Source organism: Helianthus annuus, chromosome 4 (genome assembly GCF_002127325.2).
Source record: "Helianthus annuus cultivar XRQ/B chromosome 4, HanXRQr2.0-SUNRISE, whole genome shotgun sequence".
In the NCBI taxonomy this organism is placed as follows: Eukaryota; Viridiplantae; Streptophyta; class Magnoliopsida; order Asterales; family Asteraceae; genus Helianthus; species Helianthus annuus.
In genome coordinates, this window is record NC_035436.2 from 186,273,127 (window position 1) to 186,297,274 (window position 24,148).

A 24,148-nucleotide genomic window follows, 5' to 3' on the forward strand; every position below is an offset into this window, starting at 1 on the left:
AAGAATTTTGCATAAGCGGGGACTTGTTTTATTGCATCGAGGAGTGGGAGATTTATTTTTACTTGTTTGAACATATCCCACATCTCCTCTTTTTGAGGACCTCTCGACACAATAAAATTTTTCTTTCCCGGGTCAAGTAGGGCCGATGGAAATGGAACTTGACTCGGTTCACCCTCAACTTTTTCATTCTCTTCACTTTCACCCAAACCCGGTTTTTTAACAATTGTTTCTTTTGGTTTAACCGGTGAAAGTTCATCATCACTTTCAATTCCCGTGATATCCTCAACCACCCCCTCAACCAATTCGGGTAACAAATAGGCTTTAAATTCTTTCCCACTTCTTAAAACACTAACATGATTAATATTAACATTACCTCGTGACGAACCATGTGAAGGGTTTACCTTAGTGTCGCTTGGAAGTTGACCCTTTCCTTTCTTCAATTCCGCCACATCGGTTGCTAATTGACCCATTTGGGTTGTTAGTGATTGGATGCTTTTATCACGAACCTCATCTTTTTGCATTCGCACTTCGTCAAGTTGGTTCCGTTTTTGCATCTCCATTTGCATGCTCTTCAACATCTCCATCACCTCGTTTCCACCCGAAGACCCCCCTTGTTCTTGACCCGTTTGGTATTGCTTTTGATAACCTTGGTTATTTCCGCCTCGGTATCCACCTTGGTTATTGTAAGAGTGGCGTGAACCAAAGTTAACTTGGCTACCTTGAAAATTTGGGTTTGCTTGATTTGAAGGGTTCCCATATCTAAAGTTCGGATGGTTCCTCAATCCGGGGTGGTAGGTATTAGAATTCATGTTGTTGTAGTTCCTACCACCTCCTCCTTGACCTTGACCTTGAACCGCATGGACTTCCTCGTATTGCCCGTCCAACATCCCTTGGCAATTTTCAGCCGCATGACCTATTTCATTACACAAAGCACAAACATCATATATTTGGTTAGTGGTTTGAACATTACCATCATCTATGGCGTGCACTTGCGGTCGGGTAGTGGTCGGTCGGGCTCTTCTCGAGGCTTGAGCTTTTCTTTTTGATGTAGTTGCCATGCTTTCTAAAAACTCCCAATCATCATTCTCATAATTTGTTCCGAAGGTCCCACCGGTAATAGACATCAAATCACGTGCATCTTCGGCACTCAACCCCTCGTGGAAGGCATTCATCAACTCCCACAATTCAATTCCATGATGAGGGCAATTCTTAATCATCATATTGAAACGCTCGAATGCTTCATGAAACATCTCACCATGTTGTTGTTGGAAGCTTCTCAACCCCTTCCTTGCATCGTTGGTCTTTTGGGCGGTGTAAAACTCATCCAAGAAGGTTTGTTGCATCTCCCCCATGTATATATGGATGCCGAAGGTAACGTGTAGAACCACTTCTTCGCCTTATCTTCCAAAGAAAATTGGAACAAAACCAATTTGATATCGTCGGCTGAAAACCCTTGACTCCCAAGAGTGTTGCAAATAGAGTCATAAGCCTCTAAATGAAAATACGGCTCCTCCGTTGCCAACCCCTTGTACTTCGGTAAACTTTGCAAAGAGTTGGTTCTTACTTCAAATGTTCGCCCTTGATCATTATGAGGAATGACTACCGGTGAAGGGTTTTGCGTGATTACCGGCCGAAAATGTGCTTCAATGCCCCTCACATTTTCTCTAAGGTGTCTCCTTGGTACACCATACCTACCTCTTGGAATCATAGGACCATTTGGCCTTGGTACTCGCCCTTGTGGTGCGATTGGTTGTTGAAACTATTGTTGTCGCATCGGTGGACGTTGAGGTGGTCTTTGAAATTGTTGTTGCACATGTTGTGGCCGGACTTGTTGCAATGGAATAGGTTGTGGCATTGGTGGCCCTTGTGGTCTTGGCCGAATGTGTTGTGGTATAAGTTGTTGTTGTTGCATTCCACCAACACTTGCCATCCCTTGGGATTGACTTTGCAAATACCCAAACTCCCCTTGATCACCATAACCTCCATAACCGTACCCATCATCTTCATAACCCTCATAATCTTCAAATCCCTCATCATAACCATCTCCTTGAATTCCCGAGGTCTGCCCAAATGGGATGGTCGAATACTGAAAGCCCGATTGTTGTTGTTGTGGTCTAAAAGATGAAGTAGTATGCACGATAGTTGAATTAGGTGCAATTGTGAAGGTGGATGATGATTGACCCGTAGTTGGGGGAAAGAAGTGAGATAATGGTGGGATTGTGGTGGATGGATTGTAGGTGATGGTAGGCTCAGTTTGAGTGGTGATTGGTTGGGTGACATTGGATGGTGTAAATTCAGCGGTGGTATTAGGTAATGTAGTGTTTGGTGATGGTTGGGTGGAAGTAGGTATAAAGGTTGAGGATGTTTGACCTGTTGTAAGTGGAATTTGAGAATCAGCCATGATGTTTCTCGGTGTGATGGGTGAAGTCGGTGAACCAATGATTTTGTTTTCTCGCACTAAAACTCGGTTTTGTCTTAGCGTTCTTTCAATTTCCGGATCAAACGATAGCGGTGATGACCTGTGAGAGCCTCTAGTATGCATACACCTGAAGTACCTGCACACTAAACACAACCAACGTAAACCCGAAAATAACAAACAAAACTATTAAACTAACACACGTTGCGCACTACTCCCCGGCAACGGCGCCAAAATTTGACGTGATGTCGTGGGTCACGCAAATTTAATCCCCAAACAACTATAGTTAGTGGTAAGAGGGTATCGAACTCAGGGAGTATGTGGAAAATGTGTCGATTGTATAGCTTTGTACTTAAACTAATATTAAACTAAATTGCAGAAATTAAAATTCAAAAGTTTGGATTGTTGTTTTAGAAATCTAAATTAAAAACTAATTCAAATCAAAGTTGGTTGTAAAACAAATTAGGAGAGAACAATGATCATCTTAGGTTTCAGTTTCTTTAAACAATTGTGTGTAATTCCAACTAGAAAGAGTTACATAGACATAACTCGTGTATAGATGATTGAAGTGATAAAAGGGAACAAAGTACTCGGATTATATAAACGCGAGGTTGTTTCCCGATGACCAATTAATCAATAACCAACCCTAACCCTTCCCGTGATATCTCGATTGCCAGCGGCACCAAGAACGTACGATCAAGACTAGAAATTGCAATATTAATTAACACACTACAAACAATCAAACATACACCATGATATTCAAGCAACGCAAGTTATCATTCTAGAAATTCAGAAATTAAACACACAAAAGTTCAAGAAACATTCACCTAAGATGATCACCGAAGAGTTTAGCCGGACATGGCTCGGTGAATCATCATCATAATCAAATCAATGTTCATATGAATCCCAAATACAAACCGGATGATAAGAATTGTTCACAAACCAAGCAAGCAGCCAAAAATCGCCCCAATGATGATCCAAAACCGTCCAATGATGAGAGATAATGAAAAGACACCCCAAAACTAACTTAAAAGTGGCAGTTACAAGTTTTCTTCGCAGACTCCACCGTAAATTACGGCATCACCGTAATTTACGGTGAACATGAAAGTATTACAGTGAGAATAGTCTGTGCTACGGTGGGAACCATTTGATTTTCAAGTCCACCGTAAATTACGGTGGGACCGTAATTTACGGTGATGACCTGAATGTTCTTCTTTCTTTCGTCTCTTGTTCCACGCTCGACCCGTTCATCACCAAAGCCTCCAAAGCTGCGTTTAATCCGTCTTTTAGCTCCTAAACCGCACCTGAAACATAAGCACCGTAGTTATCTAATTCAAGATAATTACACGATTAAGTGGAGACTTATTTCTTCTTTAAACATGCTTAAGGGTTGTCCAAAGGACCACCCGTCAGAGACGCACCGACTGTGAGTTCATGTCCCCCTTTTCTCTTAACTGTTTTCAGTTTTCTAAACTGCGGGGGTGAAATACATGTTACTATGATTACGAATATTTCTTACATGGTATGGTTAGCGTAAGGAGGGTTATTACTTAGATCATGTGAATGGGTAGGCGGAAACTTGAGGTCATTAATCCTCAGGGTAGGACTGAGGGGCAGGAGCGATAGATCTATTTGGGTGTAACGAGCCTAGTCCCAGGCCCAGCATAACGGACCTCGGGATGACTTTGTACCCGACGCATAATTCTGCTAGGTTTGAGCCTTCCTACTTGCATTTCACACATATCAATGGCCTTGCAAACCATTGGTGATCTCTTTTTCCTTATTTGCTACATACCAGGATTTTGATAAATACAAAGGTTTATTTACTCACTTACACATGAACTCGCTCAACATTATTGTTGATTTTTCAACTTACATGTATTTCAGGGAACTAAGGGATCTGGCACGGTATGACACGTTTTCCCGCTGCACTAGTACGAGGTCATCCGGGTTTAGGGAATGTGACTCTTTCCTGGACAAGTCACAGTCCTTAAACCATGTTTATGTTATGTTTAAGTTTGTAATGTTTGTTGAACAAGGTTATGGTTGTTAGGGTGTGTTCCCGTTAAAACAATGTTGTTGTTTTTGGATTTTAAACTAAATTGAATGGATGATCTTGCATGTTTTTAATTCATATAGCTTTGTTATGATTAAGCTATGGTATTAAGAAGTCACACCAAATTAACCACGCTTCCGCAAAGCCAGGGTGTGACAATACTTTTAACTTATTTTCCGTTACACGGGCTTGGGTTACGGTATATAAAATACCGCTTGATCGGGCATCAAATCTTCCATCGTTGGGTGGTTAATTGAATAATTTGATCGGCTCGTTTAAACAGTCTTGTTTACTTAAAAGCCTTTGGGGGGTTAATGACCATGTCCCGGATATCTCTGGCAGCATTTTACGAAATGGCCACGACCTAAGCGCGGAGTGTAGGCGTACACTCGTCAGTGCATAAATAGTTAATGTGGTGTGTCTATTGATCTTTAACCCGGTACGTCCGGGCTACTGAACGCATAAGGAACATGTAATACGTTCACAAGATTATAAATTTAAATAATTCTCCCAAGTTATAAAGAGTTTGTGCCTTGTGCATTCAAATCAATTTTTATTAAACCTTTTACAAAAAGTGTCAGTTGAATGTATTTACCAGTGTAAACTGACATATTTTCCCAAAAAGACTAAATGCAGGTACTAAGCGTAATTGGCTGGATATTTCTCCTTAGCATCAATAAAGAGTCTCGCAAGCTTAAGATGCCTACGTCTGTTGAACAATATTTTTATCTTATTATTGATCCCCTGTGGATTTTATTTCAACAATGGTGATACTTTGATATTACATTCAATGTTGAAATATATTTATCTTTATGCTTCCACTGTGCATTCATATAATTGTGTGGTTTGACTATATTGTTGCCAACTACGTCACGGTAATCCCCCACCGGGCCCACCGGTGAGACACGTGGAAATCGGGGTGTGACAGGTTGGTATCAGAGCCAACGTTGAGTGAATTAAACACTAGTCTTTTGTGTTTAATCTCAATGACACAATTGCACGTACTCGAGTCTAGACAAGAACATAGGACAAATTCGAATTGTTGTTCCGGTTTGTCTTTTATTTTTTATGGTGATTTAAAAGTTTTGAAAGCAGGAAATATGCCACCAGCGATTAGAAGAGGAAGAGGAGGAAGAGGCAAAGGGCCGATCACTACTCACAATGATAACGAGGCCGGACCTTCGAACATGCGAGCTCCTTCGAGTACAAGGAGTGAGGAACCTCAGAGACGTAGAAGGAACCTCTTTGAACCTGCAAGACATTCTACCTCGCACAGTTCAACACCTTCATACCATCATTCTTTTGGACCAAACTCAGAAAATGAACCCAATAACCCTCAACCTTCATTTATACCTCTCCAGCGATCTGCTTCGCACCGTTCCTATGGTGATCCTACTCCTTTCTTTCAAAGCCGATTTAACCCGGCTGATTATATTCAAGAGCCGATAGGCTATAACCCTTTAGGACCTGAAGACCATTTCTCCGAAGATAATGCGGTAGATATGGATGAAGACACTGATCCCATAGAACCTGCAAGGGGTACTCCTAACCATCCAATCGAGATCTCTGATGGGTCATCCTTTCATGGAACACCCTATCAAGGTCCCGACAGCTACCAGGCGAGGTTTGACCAATGTGATTGGTACTTCACACATTCACATCATTTCTCACCTCATGACCAACAGCAACAACAGGATCCTTCTGAGGATTCGCGGTTCGTGGCAGTTACGCCACCGCCTCCACCGCCAGCAGTTCAACAAGCACCTCCAGATCCGCCAAGGCGTAGGAGATCAGGCGCGCGGATGTCCACCCAAGGAGGGGAATTCCATTTCAGCACCCCTCGTCACTCGAGTGCAAGTCACTTTCCGCCAGTACGTGAAGAACCACAGTTAGGGGAACCTTCTGGTCACCCTGCAGAGGTGAATTCTGCACCAGTTGCACCACCTCCACCACCTTTCGGCTATGACAACCCGATACCAGCGTACGGCGGTTCCACTGCGTACAATCCGTTTGAGCAGCTGACTCACACGCACTACAACTATAACTATGATGCCGGTCCATACGTGGTAGCGGCTAATTACAATGCCCTCCATGGAACCTCTTGGAGATCAGATTACTCAGCTCATGGGTATCCAGCACCTCCAAGACCTCCAGTTCAGCAACCGTCACAGCAGCCACATTTTTCTCCACCGGAGCAAGAAGAAATCCTCCACCGTCTAAACCGGGTGGAACGAGACTTCGAACAAGAACGTAAGAGTAATCGTGGATTCCTCAAGGGCCTAGCAAACCTACTAAAAGGGAGGAAGAAACGAGATCATTAGTCTCCTTATGTATTGTTGTATTTACTAATACAGTTTAGTCCCTGAGTGGACAAATGCATTTCAGTCCCTGCGTGGACTTATCTTTTAGTCCCTGCGCGGACATCTATCCTTGTATTTGGTCCCTGCGTGGACTTGTTTTCTGTAAACCTCTGCGTAGGTATTTATTTATTTAAAAAGTCCCGTTTAGGGCAGCGTGTAATCATTATTATAATTAATGGAATGTTATGTTATAAATTTCATTTTTGTTATTATATATGAAATAAATCAAAAATCAATCCTTTTTAAATTAATCTGCCTAAATAAAGAATCTTAATGGTGAAACCTAGCCAGGTGTCATTATAAGACCCGGCCAAGATGGTAAGACCTGATTAAAAGATTCAGATTTCCAGTTAACCGCTGTAAACATGTTAACGTTCTTGGCAGATGCGATTCGTTAAAATCGCACGCTTCATTCTTATATGAGAATCCTTCTAAGGATTCCAAAGCCCAAATCAATAATTTGTAAATCATGGGTTAAATCATCAATGAAGATGATCACTTATTAAACATCCATTAGCGATGTAGTGCCTACGGGCCAAACTTATTAAACATCCATTAGCGATGTAGTGCCTACGTGCCAAACTTATTAAACATCCATTAGTGGTGTAGTGCCTACGGGCCATACGTATTGTCATATAAGACAAAAGACAGTTGTAGTCTATGACTCCCTGTCAGAAGAGGTAAAAGGACTACGGTTCAAACCTTCATGTCTTGATTCTCTGTAATCCCGGCTTATATTATAGAAACGTCCTTGTGACTAGGCTTTTGTGCCACTAACAATATTGTTGTAATTAGGATAAGTTATATTCAAATCCTAAATTAAGGTGGGTAACAAATTAACCAGATATGGTCTATGTTTACCATGGTTAATGAATTGCCATAAAAGACAATTCCATGATAAACTCCTAAATAAAACTTTGTCATTATCTTCTGTAGCAGATTCAAGTTACAATGGCTGATCCAAATGAAGTGAATAGTCATTCGAAAGAAGATGAAAATGATAACGCCCAGATTCATTTAACGGGCGCGGAATTGAAAGCTCTAGTCGGCGGCGCTGTTAAGGTAGCCCTGGATCGACAGTATGAAGAATACACCGAGTCCCGGAGCAGAACCTTATCTACACCACACTCAAAGCCAAAAACCCACTCAAAATCTCACAGCAAACCACCCTCGACTCCGTCCAAGCCTAAGAAGGACAATGATGAGCACTCATCCAATGAAAACAGTGTCCGTCCTAAGGGAAACGTGTTTACTGATGCTGCACCTACAAGTATTTCGTATCTTGCAAACCCCGAGATTTCACTGGGGAAAAGGGCGTGGTAGATTGTATGACTTGGTTAGACGAAATGGACACGGTCGTGGACATTAGTGGTTGCGCAGAGAGAGACGTGGTAAAGTTTGTTTCACAATCATTCAAGGGTGAAGCCCTTGCTTGGTGGAGATCTCTGGTTCAAGCCTCTGGGAAGGCTGTGTTGTATGGCATGACATGGGAGGAATTTATTGCTCTCATCAAGGAAAATTACTGCCCTCAACACGAGGTTGAAAAGATCGAGTCCGACTTCCTATCTTTGGTTTTGACAAACCATGACTGTCAAGCTTACCTCGCGAGCTTCAACACAATGTCCCGGTTGGTTCCGTATCTGGTAACCCCGGAACCAAAGAGAATAGCTCGTTTTATCAGTGGTTTAGCCCCCGAGATAAAGGCAAGCGTAAAGGCCTCTCGGCCAGCTACCTTTAGATCTGTAGCTGACATATCTCTGTCCCTCACTCTGGATGCGGTCAGACAAAGATCGCTGAGGAACAAAGAAGCTGAGAAGAGAAAACGTGAAGATGATAATTCACGAAGGTCGAGCAAGAAGCACCGTGGAAACAGTGACAACAAGAAGGGGTCTGAGTCAAGGAGAGATGGGCCTCAGTCTGGTGAGAAGCCCAAGTGCAAGATTTGCAAGAAACAACACTTTGGAAAGTGCAGACTCGAATTAAACTCGCAGACTCAGTCAAAGTCATTTGCTTGCGGGATATGCAAGTCCAAGGACCACAAGACCTTGGATTGCAAAAAGCTGAAGGATGCAACTTGCTACAGTTGCAACGAGAAAGGGCACATTAAAACCAACTGCCCTAAATACGCCAAGAAGCCTGAAGAGGCCAAGAAGACCAATGCAAGAGTCTTCAGGATGGATGCGAAAGAAGCTGTGCTAGACGATAACGTGATCACAGGTACTTTCCTTGTAAATGATATCTTTGCAAGAGTACTTTTCGATTCAGGCGCTGATAAGTCTTTCGTAGATCATAAATTTTGCAAATTGTTGAATATGCCTGTCAAAACCTTGAGTATAAATTATGAGGTAGAGTTAGCAGATGGCACCATAGAAACCGTCTCTACTGTATTAGATGGATGTGTGATATCCATTAAGAACCACTCTTTTCCTCTATCTCTACTTCCCTTTAAATTGGTCGGTTTTGACATAGTATTGGGTATGGACTGGTTATCCCACAACCAAGCCCAAATCGTCTGCAACAGAAAGCAAGTGGTGATAAAGACTCCGTCTGGTGAATCGCTTACCATTCGGGGAGATACCCAATATGGACTGCCTGAGCAAGTGACTATGCTCAAAGCTTCAAAATGTTTAAAGAAGGGTTGTGTCATCTACATGGCACAAGTGATTATTGATGAGCCTAAACCGAAGATAGGAGACATCCCTGTCATTTCTGAATACCCAGAAGTTTTCCCTGAAGATCTACCTGGTTTGCCACCAGATAGGCAAGTGGAATTCAGGATTGATATCATCCCTGGAGCAGCACCTGTTGCTAGAGCACCTTACAGGTTAGCACCAACCGAATGAGCTGCTAGCTAAAGGTTTCATCAAACCTAGTTCGTCTCCTTGGGGAGCACCTGTCTTGTTTGTCAAAAAAAGGATGGATCGATGCGTCTGTGCATCGATTATCGCGAGCTTAACAAAGTCACAATAAAGAATAGGTATCCTTTACCGAGGATCGACGATTTGTTCGATCAGTTACAAGGCACAAGTTATTTCTCAAAGATTAACTTGAGGTCAGGCTACCATCAACTGAAGGTTAGAGATGAAGACGTACATAAAACCGCATTTAGGACTCGTTATGGTCATTATGAGTTCCTAGTGATGCCTTTTGGGCTCACTAATGCACCGGCTGCGTTTATGGATCTCATGAATCGCGTTTGCAAGCCATACTTAGACAAATTCGTCATCGTTTTCATCGACGATATTCTTATCTACTCGAAGAACCAAGCTAACCATGAGAAACACCTTCGTTGTATTCTCAAACTCCTGCATCATGAGAAACTCTATGCCAAATTCTCTAAGTGCGAATTCTGGCTTCGAGAAGTCCAATTCCTTGGACATGTTGTCAGCGAGCATGGTATCCAAGTGGATCCCGCTAAAGTGGAAGCTGTCATGAATTGGCAAGAGCCGAAGACGCCTACAGAGATTCGTAGTTTCCTGGGGTTAGCAGGATATTACAGGCGTTTCATTGAAAAATTTTCAAGGATTGCTGCGCCCTTAACTTCCTTGACCAAGAAGAAAGTAAAGTTCGTTTGGGCCCTAAGCAGCAAGAGTCCTTTGATATTCTGAAACAGAAGTTGAGCAACGCTCCTTTGCTGACATTACCTGAAGGTACCGAAGAGTTCGTAGTTTACTGCGACGCATCACACACTGGCATGGGATGTGTGCTTATGCAGAAAGGCAAGGTTATTGCCTATGCTTCAAGACAGTTAAAGGTGCAAGAAAAGAATTACACCACCCATGACTTGGAGTTGGGTACCGTTGTGTTCGCGCTAAAACTGTGGAGGCATTATCTGTATGGTATCAAGTTTGTGATCTATTCTGATCATAAGAGCCTTCAACATCTATTTGATCAGAAGGATTTAAACATGAGGCAGCGCCGTTGGATGGAGACTTTAAATGATTATGATTGTGAAATCAGATATCATCCCGGCAAGGCGAATGTAGTCGCTGATGCCTTGAGTAGAAAGGAAAGGGTGAAACCCATCCGAATCAATGCCAAGAGAATTGAAGTGAAGAATAATTTGATTGAAAGGTTGTTAGCTGCACAGAGGGAAGCTGTGTTGGAAGCTAACTATCCTAAAGAAAAGCTAGGAGTAACTGAGGAGCAGTTAACTCTTAGCAAGGACGGAATTTTACGATTAAATGGACGAATATGGGTTCCAATTTATGGAGGACTACGAGATGTCATCCTCCAGGAAGCCCATAGTTCCAAATATTCTGTTCATCCTGGAGCTGATAAGATGTACCAGGATCTAAAGGCAAATTATTGGTGGATAGGCTTGAAAAAGTCTGTAGCCGCTTATGTAGCCAAATGCTTGACTTGTGTGCAAGTCAAAGCTGAGCATCAAAAGCCGCCAGGCTTGCTACAATAGCCTGAACTTCCCGAATGGAAGTGGGAATGTGTAACTATGGATTTTATTACCAAGTTACCCAAGACGAGGAAAGGAAATGATACAATATGGGTTATAGTTGATAGACTGACTAAGTCAGCACATTTCTTACCCATCAAGGAGACTTACAGCTCCGACATGTTAGCCCAGTTATATGTTGATAAGATTGTAGCCTTACATGGCATACCTGTGTCTATTATCTTTGACAGAGATACTAGATACACGTCGCATTTTTGGAAAAGTTTCCAGCAATCTTTGGGCACACGTTTGAATTTCAGTACGGCTTACCATCCTCAGACAGACGGTCAGAGTGAGCGTACTATTCAGACGTTGGAAGACATGCTACGTGCGCGTGCGATCGATTTGGGTGGCAGTTGGGATAAGAACCTACCATTAATCGAATTCTCCTACAACAATAGCTACCATACCAGCATTAAGGCTGCGCCCTTCGAGGCATTATACGGTAGAAAGTGTAGATCGCCCGTTTGTTGGGCGGAAGTTGGAGATGTCCAATTATCAGGACCAGAGATAGTCTTCGAAACGACGGACAAGATTGTCCAGATTCGAGACCGTCTCAAGGCTGCCCGAGATAGGCAGAAAAGTTACGTAGATCCAAAGCGTAAAGATTTTCACTTCGAAGTAGGTGATAAAGTGTTGCTCAAGGTATCACCCTGGAAGGGAGTGATGCGTTTCGGTAAGAAAGGCAAATTAAGCCCAAGATATATTGGACCATTCGAAGTAATCGAACGTGTCGGGTCAGTTGCCTACAAGTTAAACTTACCGGAGGAGCTCAATGGAATTCACAATGTGTTCCACATCTGCAATCTAAAGAAGTGCTTCGCTGATGAATCACTGGTAATACCACATACAGATGTGCACATAGATGAGAGCTTAAAATTTGTGGAAAAACCTTTGTCGATTGAAGATCGACAGGTAAAGAAGCTTCGAAGGAAGCATGTACCTATTGTTAAGGTCAAATGGGATGCCCGTAGAGGTCCCGAATTCATGTGGGAGGTTGAATCCACGATGAAAGAAAAATACCCTTATTTGTTTCAGTAAATCTCGGGTCGAGATTTATTTTAAGGGGGTGAGGATGTAACACCTCGAAATTTTGTGTCCAATAATATGTTGACACGTGTCATGAGTTTACACGTGGTATTAAATACTAAATAAAGGACTAGAGTTGATAAACCTTGAAAGTATGTAAATTCGAGGATTAGAAATGTCAACGAGGGGTAAATATACTGTATAGTAACCCTAAATGATGCTCGTACCTTCAAACGAATAAATCATGGATCGTACGGAGCGAAACACGGAAGAAAGTGATAGATTACAAACTACAGGGGTTAAATGTGTCAACATATTTAATTTATACCTCTGAGTGACCATTTGACGAACCCGAGACTTTGTAACAGTAAAATACGCTCACTAGAATATACGATATAAATTTCGCGAAGTTCCGTTTTAAAACGAGAAAGTTATGATCAAATTCGTATACGAGGGGTTAAAAGCGTCAACAATAAAACTTAAGGCTTTTCGGATAGTAATTAAACTAACCGGGGACTTAAAAATGCGGGTAATAGTCACGAGGCCCTTATTTGTAAATAATCGAGGCCCAAATCGCAAAGTTACCCCTTCGAAACCGAAAGGTCAGGCTAATCATGGCAAAAGATTTGAAAATCTTGATTTACAGGCCTCAGGCGGGCCACGTTAATGAAACAAGCAAGCTAATGCGGGCCGCGAGCCACCTGCAGATTCGTTTACTGACATTAGGATACATGCGGCCCGCGTCCAAGATGCCTAATCCTTAATGCGGGCCGCGTCAAGTTCCCAGATGCAGTAAACATGGGCAGATTCACTGTTTGAGCTTGTGAACGATCTTGGATGCATTAGTTGAAGCATGGGCGCCCCCTACATCTTCCCTAGCACTCAGGGACACCTGCTGATCATCCATAAGCAATTATAGGGTGAGTTGTAATGATCTTATGCCAAAATTTTCACTATAAAAGGCAATGCATTGCACACATTTGAAACACACCTCAAATCTGCTTTCTTGATCACCTCTGAAGCTCTCAAGCATTCTTCTAACATCCCTAGTCGTGCACCAAGCTTCTGTAAGTATGCCCAACCCTTTGTGGCTTAGTTTTCCATAGTTTTAGCTTAAAAGTCAATCCGTCGTAATTAACGATTGACTTTACGATAAATCACAAATGGTCCAGTGGTTTGTCGAATCAAAAGTAGGTATATGTTGGTAATCATGTGGGCATTAAACCCCTAAAAGGGCACCCTCTGATTCCCACTCTAACTAGTCCGAATGTCGAGTCAAACGTGCTTAGAAAAAGTCAACAGAAATGATATTTTGCGATTTTATGCATAATCAGTAATGTAGATGGTGTGTAACCTGTTTTAACACTCATAAAACATGATAATAAGTATATTAACTAGTCTAAGCTTGTTTGATCCGACCATTTTCTATTTTGACCCGGTTCGGAGCCGAAAGTCGTAAAACTTTGACTTTTGCTTTGACTTCAGTTCTGACCCGTTAAAGTATGTTTTAGATATGCCTTAGGACTCTCTTAGGACCAGGTTACATGATGGTATAAACCTCTGTGACCGGTTCGTTGTTTGTCCGAGTCTTTTACACTTTTCCGTTAAATGCTTAAAGGTTGACCGTAACGCCCTTTTTAATTTAAAACGAGAATTTCGGACATGTGAAAGGACCATAACCTTAGTTACTGATTTCTAAGCATGTCCCTAAAATTTCACGTCAATCCGAGGTCCAGAATAGGAGTTATGCTAAATAGCGCAATTACGGAAACTTTAGTAATTAAATGGCGCATTTAGCATAAAGCCTATCTAAACCTAGATTTAGACACCAAACCTTTTACACACTGATGTAAAATAATATTTTGGGAATTTTAAAGATTTTTAATAATTTTTAACCTGCTCATAACCTGCGGTTATGGCATCGGTTCGGTAATTACCGAATATACCCTTTTCGAGCATAACTTGGGTTCTACAAGGTCTTTTGACCTGATTCCAGTTGCTACTGATTTTAAATAATAAATAGAGTATTTTGAAATTTATAAACTGTTCGGAAAACTCAGATTTCCTGTAGAACTCAGAATCCTCTTTTTAAAATCCTTAAAATGACCGAAATACCCCTACATGGCATATAATGAACTTAAACTCGTTACGGGCATTATGGAAGGTATCCTACTGATACCACAACCTCTTTAAAGCATATTGACTTAGGAAACTTGTGTAGGACTCTTACGGTTACCCGTTACGCCTTTTGCGCGCACGGATCGGCTTATGTAACTAGTTTACATAAACTAGCCGAAACGGGTCAAACCATATTGTTTTGACCCCAAAATCCAGAGTGTGGTTATTATACCCATATAAAACAAGTCTTCAAACTTGTTGGGTCCAAATCACATTCCATTCCCGGTTTCGCCTTTTACGCGATTAAACCGTAACTATCCTTTGAAACTGACCGGTCTAAGCTACGGCTAAATTAAAGACCCGTTAGGATTCTAATAGGTTATTTTAAACCTTCGTTCCAGAATAGGAGACCAGTAAAAGCTATTTGCAATTTATTCGATTAAGGATTTATACTTGCAAAGGTAAATACTTTTAACTTATTTTCCGTTATACGGGCTTGGGTTACGGTATATAAAATACCGCTTGATCGGGCATCAAATCTTCCATCGTTGGGTGGTTAATTGAATAATTTGATCGGCTCGTTTAAACAGTCTTGTTTACTTAAAAGCCTTTGGGGGGTTAATGACCATGTCCCGGATATCCCTGGCAGCATTTTACGAAATGGCCACGACCTAAGCGCGGAGTGTAGGCGTACACTCGTCAGTGCATAAATAGTTAATGTGGTGTGTCTATTGATCTTTAACCCGGTACGTCCGGGCTACTGAATGCATAAGGAACATGTAATACGTTCACAAGATTATAAATTTAAATAATTCTCCCAAGTTATAAAGAGTTTGTGCCTTGTGCATTCAAATCAATTTTTATTAAACCTTTTACAAAAAGTGTCAGTTGAATGTATTTACCAGTGTAAACTGACGTATTTTCCCAAAAAGACTAAATGCAGGTACTAAGCGTAATTGGTTGGATATTTCTCCTTAGCATCAATAAAGAGTCTCGCAAGCTTAAGATGCCTAAGTCTGTTGAACAATTATTTTTATCTTATTATTGATCCCCTGTGGATTTTATTTCAACAATGGTGATACTTTGATATTACATTCAATGTTGAAATATATTTATCTTTATGCTTCCGCTGTGCATTCATATAATTGTGTGGTTTGACTATATTGTTGCCAACTACGTCACTGTAATCCCCCACCGGGCCCACCGGTGAGACACGTGGAAATCGGGGTGTGACAAAAGGTAAAACATAGCTTCCATAATCACTTCAATCTATCCATTTTCTGCAAAAAAAAAATCGTTAACCAAAAACGCCAACTTAACCAAAACGCCAAAAATGGCAACAATTGTTTCGTGGAGACACACTCTGGGAATCAGGCGATACGTCCTCCATTTTGACAACAGAAGAAGGGTGTATGTTCTTGACGACAGTGGTATGCCATCATGTGAGCTTTGTTCTTGATGATTATATGGATGGAATAAAGGGTTCAACACATGTGTAAAATGCTATTTTGGACTCCATTATTACAAATAGCATCAAGCAAGAGTTGATCTTTAATGACATGCCACCAAACAAGAATATCACACCAAAAAACAGGATGCCACTAAGCAGCTTCTTCTGAAAAAGACAGAGTTTATGAAGGAAAGTTGGCATCTAGCTAAATTATTCAAAAAAGGTTCAAAACGCCAAAAACAAATTCAAGAAGGAAGAGGCTGATGACATTGAAGATTGGAAAGAAAAATTAGATTACCATTTTTAATTATTTTTGTTTTCATTTTATATTTTATTTATATCATGTTATATGTTGTTTTGTTATCTAATTCTCTATAAATAAAATACATTATTATATAAAACGCCAAAAACTACAAACACCAAAACGCTAGTATAATGGAAACTGGGAGAACAGCTGCTGGCAAAACACCTTGTAAAGGGTATTAAAACGCCAAAAAATTCAATAACGCCAAAAGAAAAATTGGTCTTATTTTAATCTTATGCAAATATTAATTACTCGAATTGAATTATTATCCAAAACGCCACAAACGCCAAAAAATTAACCAGAAAATGATATAACGCCAAAAAATTATATATGTGACACAAAAACAATTAATTCAACGCCAAAAAGTTTAATAAATACAATTAACGCCAAAAAAACTAAGACGCCAGAAAATATTATACCGCGTTGTGAAAATAAAAGAAGAATAAAAAGAGAAAAAAGCCCCTCCGCCCTTCTCTATGCCGCCGGACACGTGTTGGGCCAGGATGCGTTCTCACCGTTCTCACACTTTTGAGCCTTTTCTCCCGAACCCGTATATATATATATGGATCTGGTTATTGGGTCGTCTATATAAAGCTGAGATCCGGTCTTGAAGTTTACGAGCAGAGATATTTTTTCCTTCTCTCTTTTGTTCTCTCAGTTAGGCGACTTAGGGTTTCATTCAGTACTTTTCTTCAAGATTACTGTCGAGTCTTAGATTCTTGTGTTCGTTTCATGTTGATCATTAACAATCTTGTTGATGATCATCTGAGAGTTCGAGAGTGTGTATCTCAGTTCAGTTTATAAAGTGTATCTCTGAATATTCAATTCTAGGGTTTTATAAAATTTTGGTTTGGGTATCTTAGTGCTCGTGCAGTGATACCATTTTTTTGACATATATATATATATATATATATATATATATATATATATATATATATATATATATATATATATATATATATATATATATATAGGGGAGGATTATCTTGAGAACGCTAAATATTGCGAGAACCGTGAGAACGAATGAAAAAACCAATCAAAACCATTTTTTTCAATACAACCCTCGTTGTAATTAAAATACAACATCAAAAAAAGAAATTACAACATCAAATAGTTCATTTCTCCTCTCAAAATCACTCTTATTAGATTTTTTCAGTGTTGCAAAAATCGCGATTACTCGGCGATTAATCGCCGACTAGTCGCTAGTCGGCCTCCTACTGAGTAATTTTTCACTAATCAGTCAAAAAATCGCTAGTCGGTCAAAGTCGGTCCAAGACGCCCTAGTCGGCCCATTTTAAATCCTTACAAAACAGGCCCAAGATTACAACTTTAGCCCATTTTCCTTATCCCTTACCCTAATATGACAAAGAATTTGAGTCGGAGAAAGGGGATGAAGTAGACGTGGAGATTGAATACGAGTCAGATGGTGTTGAAATCATTTAACACTACGGAGATGACGATTACATTTGAGCTATTTGTTAATGTTTGAATTTTAAGTACTAAGACTTGTTATGTTATGACTTATATGTAAGTTTAGTTTGTATTTTGAACTACTTTTACCTTTTTAAGTATTATATTGATATGGATGTGTGAGCATATATATACATATTTATAAAAATAATAAAATTTACATATAAAGTTCCGATCCGATTAATCCCAAGTAGTCGCTAGTCCCCACCTCACCGGCCGACTAACGACTAGCGAGTTCTCCAACCTTGGATTTTTTACACATGTGTAAATATAACAAATTTACACATGTGTAAATGGCAAACTTACACATGTGTAAACTTTCTTTATTTACGAACTTACGTAAATTTGAAGGTGTAAATTTAATTCCTAATATTATATTCAATAATAATGATAAGTGTAAAAAGAATTTTTGAATTTGAATTATTTTTGACCAAGTTCCCGTGGTTTTTTTTATTTGTTCTTACGGTTCGCGCAATATTTAACGTTCTCATTTAAACCCTCCTCTATATATATATATATATATATATATATATATATATATATATACATATATATATATATATACATATATATATATATATACATATATATATATATAGGGGGCTGCTAGAATGAAAACCACCCCGAGTTGTAAGAACCGCGAGAACCACACCATCCGGGTCGCCGTTTACCACGATTTTTTTTTACAACTAGATGTGTAAATTATAAACACATCCGTAAAAAAAAATTTAAACGCCCCTCCCCCCCCCCCGAGGGGGTAGTTTTTTACACCACAAGTTTGGTGTTTTTATTTTTTTTTTCTTTTTTCTTTTTTCTTTTTTTTTCACCAAACTTGTGGTGTAAAAAACTACCCCCTCGGGGGGGGGGGGGGGGCGTTTAAATTTTTTTTTACTGATGTGTTTATAATTTACACATCTAGTTGTAAAAAAAATCATGGTAAACGGCGACCCGGATGGTGTGGTTCTCGCGGTTCTTACAACTCGGGGTGGTTTTCATTCTAGCGGCTCCCTATATATATATATATATATATATATATATACTAGTCACTTACCCGCGCGATGCGGCGGGAGTGGTATCACTTAAGTTGGTGAGTTTAGGGCTATCTACGGGGATGTAGTTTCCAATGTGGCTTGTGACGACGATGGTGGTAGTGTAGCAGAATGTGATGGTCGGTTGAGGCCTTCTTCAGCGGCGAGAATCAGCGATTTGCGGCGATTGGTGGTTTCGTGATGGCGTTTGGTGGTTATTGTGCGACTCAGGAGAAAACAAAGAAAATTGTTTGATTCTAGTTATGTTACCTGAAATAGACGGACTACCTAGGCTTTTGTTGGTTCAAATTGTGATACAAATTCACAAATAACTAACATTAACTACTATATTGTAAGATGTACAAAACATAGTCAAAAATTTCCCAAACAGTCTTAGGTTTGTAAGAGTCCTTAATCTTGAATTCCTAAGGTTTGGAACTGAAATTTGTCACAAAATAAAGGATTTCCTTCAATTAGTTTCTTAAGTTCAACCAGCATCATACCTCGAGCAGATTTAGTATCTCCATATTTGGATAATTGTTCATTCTCCCTAAAGTAGTGATCTATAAAAGTCAGTCAGCAAAGGCGCGATAGATGATGCTTAATACAAAAATTAAAGTAAGATAAATAAGTTCGTTTACAGACAAATGGTTACAAACAAATCAATCGAGTCGTTAATCAAACGATTAAACGCATAAACAAAACAATAAATATGAATTTGTACATTCTGATACATATCTACTTAGAGGTGGCAGTTTTTTTATTTTTTTATTAGCCATGCCGCTGCGCTCGTTGCGGCTGCCCTCACCGCGCCGCTGCGGCTGCACTTGTTGCGCTCGCATGCTCACTGCACCGATCAAATTTTAGTAAAGTACACGGATGGTAAGCCAGAGACAACTGAGGTGATGGCACCAAGCAAGAATGACACAGTGCTGAACACTGCTGTTCCCTATTACCCTGCATATACCAAACAAACTTGCGATTAGTTTATGCACAGCTATTCATAATCATTTTATCATGAAATAAGGATACCTGAACAAATGTCTCGCTCGACCAATAGTTTCCCTTGACGCATTATGCAAGGTTCGCTCGGTCCAACAACTCAAGCAAATGTTTTCTATGTTTTTTAGGGGGAAGATGGGTGCTTCTCTCCACAGGGCATACAAGACACAGGTTGTTGGCGGAAGCCCGCCAAATTTAACATATAAAGTTTTTTTATATGTTAAATATGGCGGGTTGCCGCCAATAACCTGTGTTTTGTATGCCCTGTGGAGAGAAGCACCCATGTTCCCCCTAAAATGCAAAGAAAACATTTGCTTGAGTTGTTGGACCGAGCGAACCTTGCACAGGCTCAGTTTTTGCATCACAGCCTCAAACACTTTCAGTTCAGATAGATTACACAGGCTCAGTTTTTGCATCACAGCCTCAAAACACTTTTACTTCAGACAGATTAAGAACACAAGCTCAGCTTATGCATCATAGACTCAACACTTTTAGTTCAGACAGATTAAGAACACAAGCTCAGCTTTCGCATCACAGCCAAGCACTTTCAGTTCAGACAGATTAAGAACACAAAATCCGGAGTACACAACAAGAGTAATTTGCCACTAAACTTAAACAACCTTTAAAGCATGATGTACACGTGTTTTAAGCACAAGAAACAAATATGTAACCTGACAGACTCAGCTTATGCATCATAGCCTCAAACACTTTCAGTTCAGACATATTAAGAACACAAGCTCCGTTAGTTCTCGCAAAGTCAACCATCATAAAAAGAAATCAAGTATTAGTAAAGATTTGATATTAGTTATAACCAGTACACTATTAACTTAAAATAAATTTAATATAAATCACATTTTGTCAAGTTGCAAATATAAAAACCTTTATTCTAATGAAGCAGCGTTCAGCGTCACTAAAGCCGATTCCGAGACTCTCCAAGCAGATACACTTTCTCCGGCTGCCAGAAGATCGGAGTGAGCTTGTTCTGTAATAATAGTGATCGTGACAGTCGTTAACCAAAGGTATAACTAATTAAATTCAGTTCAGGAAAAAGCAACACTTTAATTTTGTGTGATCGACAGCTTGCTTGCTGCAGTCTCTATAATATATCAACACTCTTCCATACACTGTTTGAAAGACACCATGCTTGAAAGACAGCATGCTTGCTTCAGTCTCTATAAATAATTCAGAGATATCTACACTCTACTCACACTTTACAAACTCTCAACTACACTCAACTGAAAGACTCAGACATGTAATTGAGAGATGAACACAACTACGGGTAAAGCCATGGCTGCAACACACGGTTGCAAAGTGAGAACTATGCAACCTGGATATTGCCCCGCCAAGATGCTACTCGGATCTTCTATGTACCCTCAAAATACAATCATCATCACAGTCTATTGTGTTATGTAACCCCGCTTTAAAGCATGATGTACAAGAGTAATTTTCCACTAAACTTAAACAACCTTTAAAGCATGATGTACAAGTGTTTTAAGCACAAGAAACACATATGTAACCTCACAGGCTCAGCTTATGCATCATAGCCTTAACAGTTTCAGTTCAGACATATTAAGAACAAAGCTCAGCTTATGCATCATAGAGTCGACAGGCTCAGCTTATGCATCATAGCCTCACAGGCTCAGCTTATGCATCATAGCCTCACAGGCTCAGCTTATGCATCATAGAACACTTGGGAAATGAAAAAGTATATCAAAACATCCCACAGAACAAACTAAAATCAAAAGTACATAACAATCTATCTTTTCACTATTCCATATCTAAAATTGACCTAACTATCATAATTTTCATTGAACTACAACACTTATCATCCCCAAAAATGACCTAAATATCATAATTATCACAAAACCATGACACTTATCAGTCCCAAAATTAAAGGAAAAGATCAAAATATAACAGAACAAAGTAAAATCAAAACTACAAAAACAATTTATCCTTTCACTATGTCATATCTGAAATTAACCTAACTATCATCACCAAAAATACAAATTCAAATATCACAAAACTTTCAACCTAATTTGAAATAACCGCATCTACTAACAAATCCACATCAAGATTAAAGATAAATCAACATTTAGAACCTAACCTGAGTCGATTCATCACAAAACACATGCGAAAATCCTTCGTAAACCTCAGCTTTCGTCCTTTGAACATCCGTCAATAAGGATATGTGAAGGACAAGATGGTAATTGAACAAGGTGTTGAAAAAACACTTAATGCACAATGTACAACTGTTAAGGCACAAGAAAACACAAACCCTTTTACCCTTTACAAGGGTATACATCTGCCGTCCAAATGTTTTACTTTCTCACACGGATAAATTGAGAGATGAACACAACTACGGGTAAAGCCATGGCTGCAACACACGGTTGCAAAGTGAGAACTATGCAACCTGGATATTGCCCCGCCAAGATGCTACTCGGATCTTCTATGTACCCTCAACATACAATCATCATCACAGTCTATTATGTTATGTAACCCCGCTTTAAAGCATGATGTACAAGAGTAATTTTCCACTAAACTTAAACAACCTTTAAAGCATGATGTACATCATGCTTTAAAGGTTGTTTAACTTTCTCACACGGATCAACATCGGGACCGTCCATTTGACTTCACACGGATCACCATATGCTTTGTCTCTCAATGCTCACACATCTCACAAAACAACATCAGATCTTCTCCATTGATCATCATCACAGTGAGGAAGAGCTTGACGGATGTTCAATTACCATCTTGTCCTGGATCATCATCACAGTCTATTATGCATCATAGCCTCACAGGCTCAGCTTATGCATCATAGAACACTTGGGAAACATCCAAGTGATATATCGTATAGTACTTTATAGAGACTGCAGCAAGCAAGCTGTCTTTCAGACATGTACTTTTAGATCTGTGAATCTGTGATAAGACTTTTACAACTGGAAGACTCAGACATGTAATTGAGAGATGAACACAACTACGGGTAAAGCCATGGCTGCAACACACGGTTGCAAAGTGAGAACTATGCAACCTGGATATTGCCCCGCCAAGATGCTACTCGGATCTTCTATGTACCCTCAAAATACAATCATCATCACAGTCTATTGTGTTATGTAACCCCGCTTTAAAGCATGATGTACAAGAGTATTTTTCCACTAAACTTAAACAACCTTTAGAGCATGATGTACAAGTGTTTTAAGCACAAGAAACACATATGTAACCTCACAGGCTCAGCTTATGCATCATAGCCTTAAAGATAAATCAACATTTAGAACCTAACCTGAGTCGATTCATCACAAAACACATGCGAAAATCCTTCGTAAACCTCAGATTTTCACAAAACCATGACACTTATCAGTCCCAAAAATGAAGGAAAAGATCAAAATATAACAGAATAAAGTAAAATCAAAACTACAAAAACAATTTATCCTTTCACTATGTCATATCTGAAATTAACCTAACTATCATCACCAAAAATACAAATTCAAATATCACAAAACTTTCAACCTAATTTGAAATAACCGCATCTACTAACAAATCCACATCAAGATTAAAGATAAATCAACATCTGTCTTTCAGACATGTACTTTTAGATCTGTGAATCTGTGATAATACTTTTACAACTGGAAGACTCAGACATGTAATTGAGAGATGAACACAACTACGGGTAAAGCCATGGCTGCAACACACGGTTGCAAAGTGAGAACTATGCAACCTGGATATTGCCCCGCCAAGATGCTACTCGGATCTTCTATGTACCCTCAAAATACAATCATCATCACAGTCTATTGTGTTATGTAACCCCGCAGGCTCAGCTTATGCATCATAGCCTTAACAGTTTCAGTTCAGACATATTAAGAACACAAGCTTAGCTTATGCATCATAGAGTCGACAGGCTCAGCTTATGCATCATAGCCTCATAGGCTCAGCTTATGCATCATACCCTCACAGGCTCAGCTTATCCAAGCCATCTAGGTCGTATAACTTAGGACCTTAGTCCGACAACCATCAAACTCTGCCATCTGTCCGGCCCTTAGAAACACCTTTGTCTTACTAATCTGCATGTGACATATAAACAAACAAGTAAACATAAAAAAAATTAAAAAGGTAAATCCTAACTAAAACATCGGATGTAGGAAATAACCGCATCTACTAACAAATCCACATCAAACGGATCCCTTGTTCAACTCTGTGGATCCCTTGCCAGATAAAGCTCGTGATACATCTCATGAAACCCTAGATCTGCTCATCGAGCATCCCACAGAACAAACTAAAATCAAAAATACATTACAATCTATCTTTTCACTATTCCATATCTAAATGACCTAAATATCATAATTATCACACAACCATGACACTTATCAGTCCCAAAAATGAAGGAAAAGATCAAAATATAACAGAATAAAGTAAAATCGAAACTACAAAAACAATTTATCCTTTCACTATGTCATATCTGAAATTAACCTAA

At 39.7% G+C, this 24,148-nt stretch overlaps 1 long non-coding RNA gene and 1 other non-coding gene across 2 annotated transcripts; one reads left to right on the forward strand and one right to left on the reverse strand.

The window, feature by feature from the left end:
* Nucleotides 1-1,188: 1,188 nt before the first annotated feature.
* Nucleotides 1,189-1,294, forward strand: LOC118491753. Its single transcript, XR_004892198.1, has one exon. It is a non-coding gene; the product is annotated as a small nucleolar RNA R71 (small nucleolar RNA).
* An 18,055-nt stretch (nucleotides 1,295-19,349) lies between these two features.
* On the reverse strand, nucleotides 19,350-19,774 carry LOC118491168. Its single transcript, XR_004890672.1, has 2 exons — nucleotides 19,714-19,774; nucleotides 19,350-19,638 (listed from the first exon to the last, which is right to left on the reverse strand). It is a non-coding gene; the product is annotated as an uncharacterized LOC118491168 (long non-coding RNA).
* Nucleotides 19,775-24,148: the final 4,374 nt, after the last annotated feature.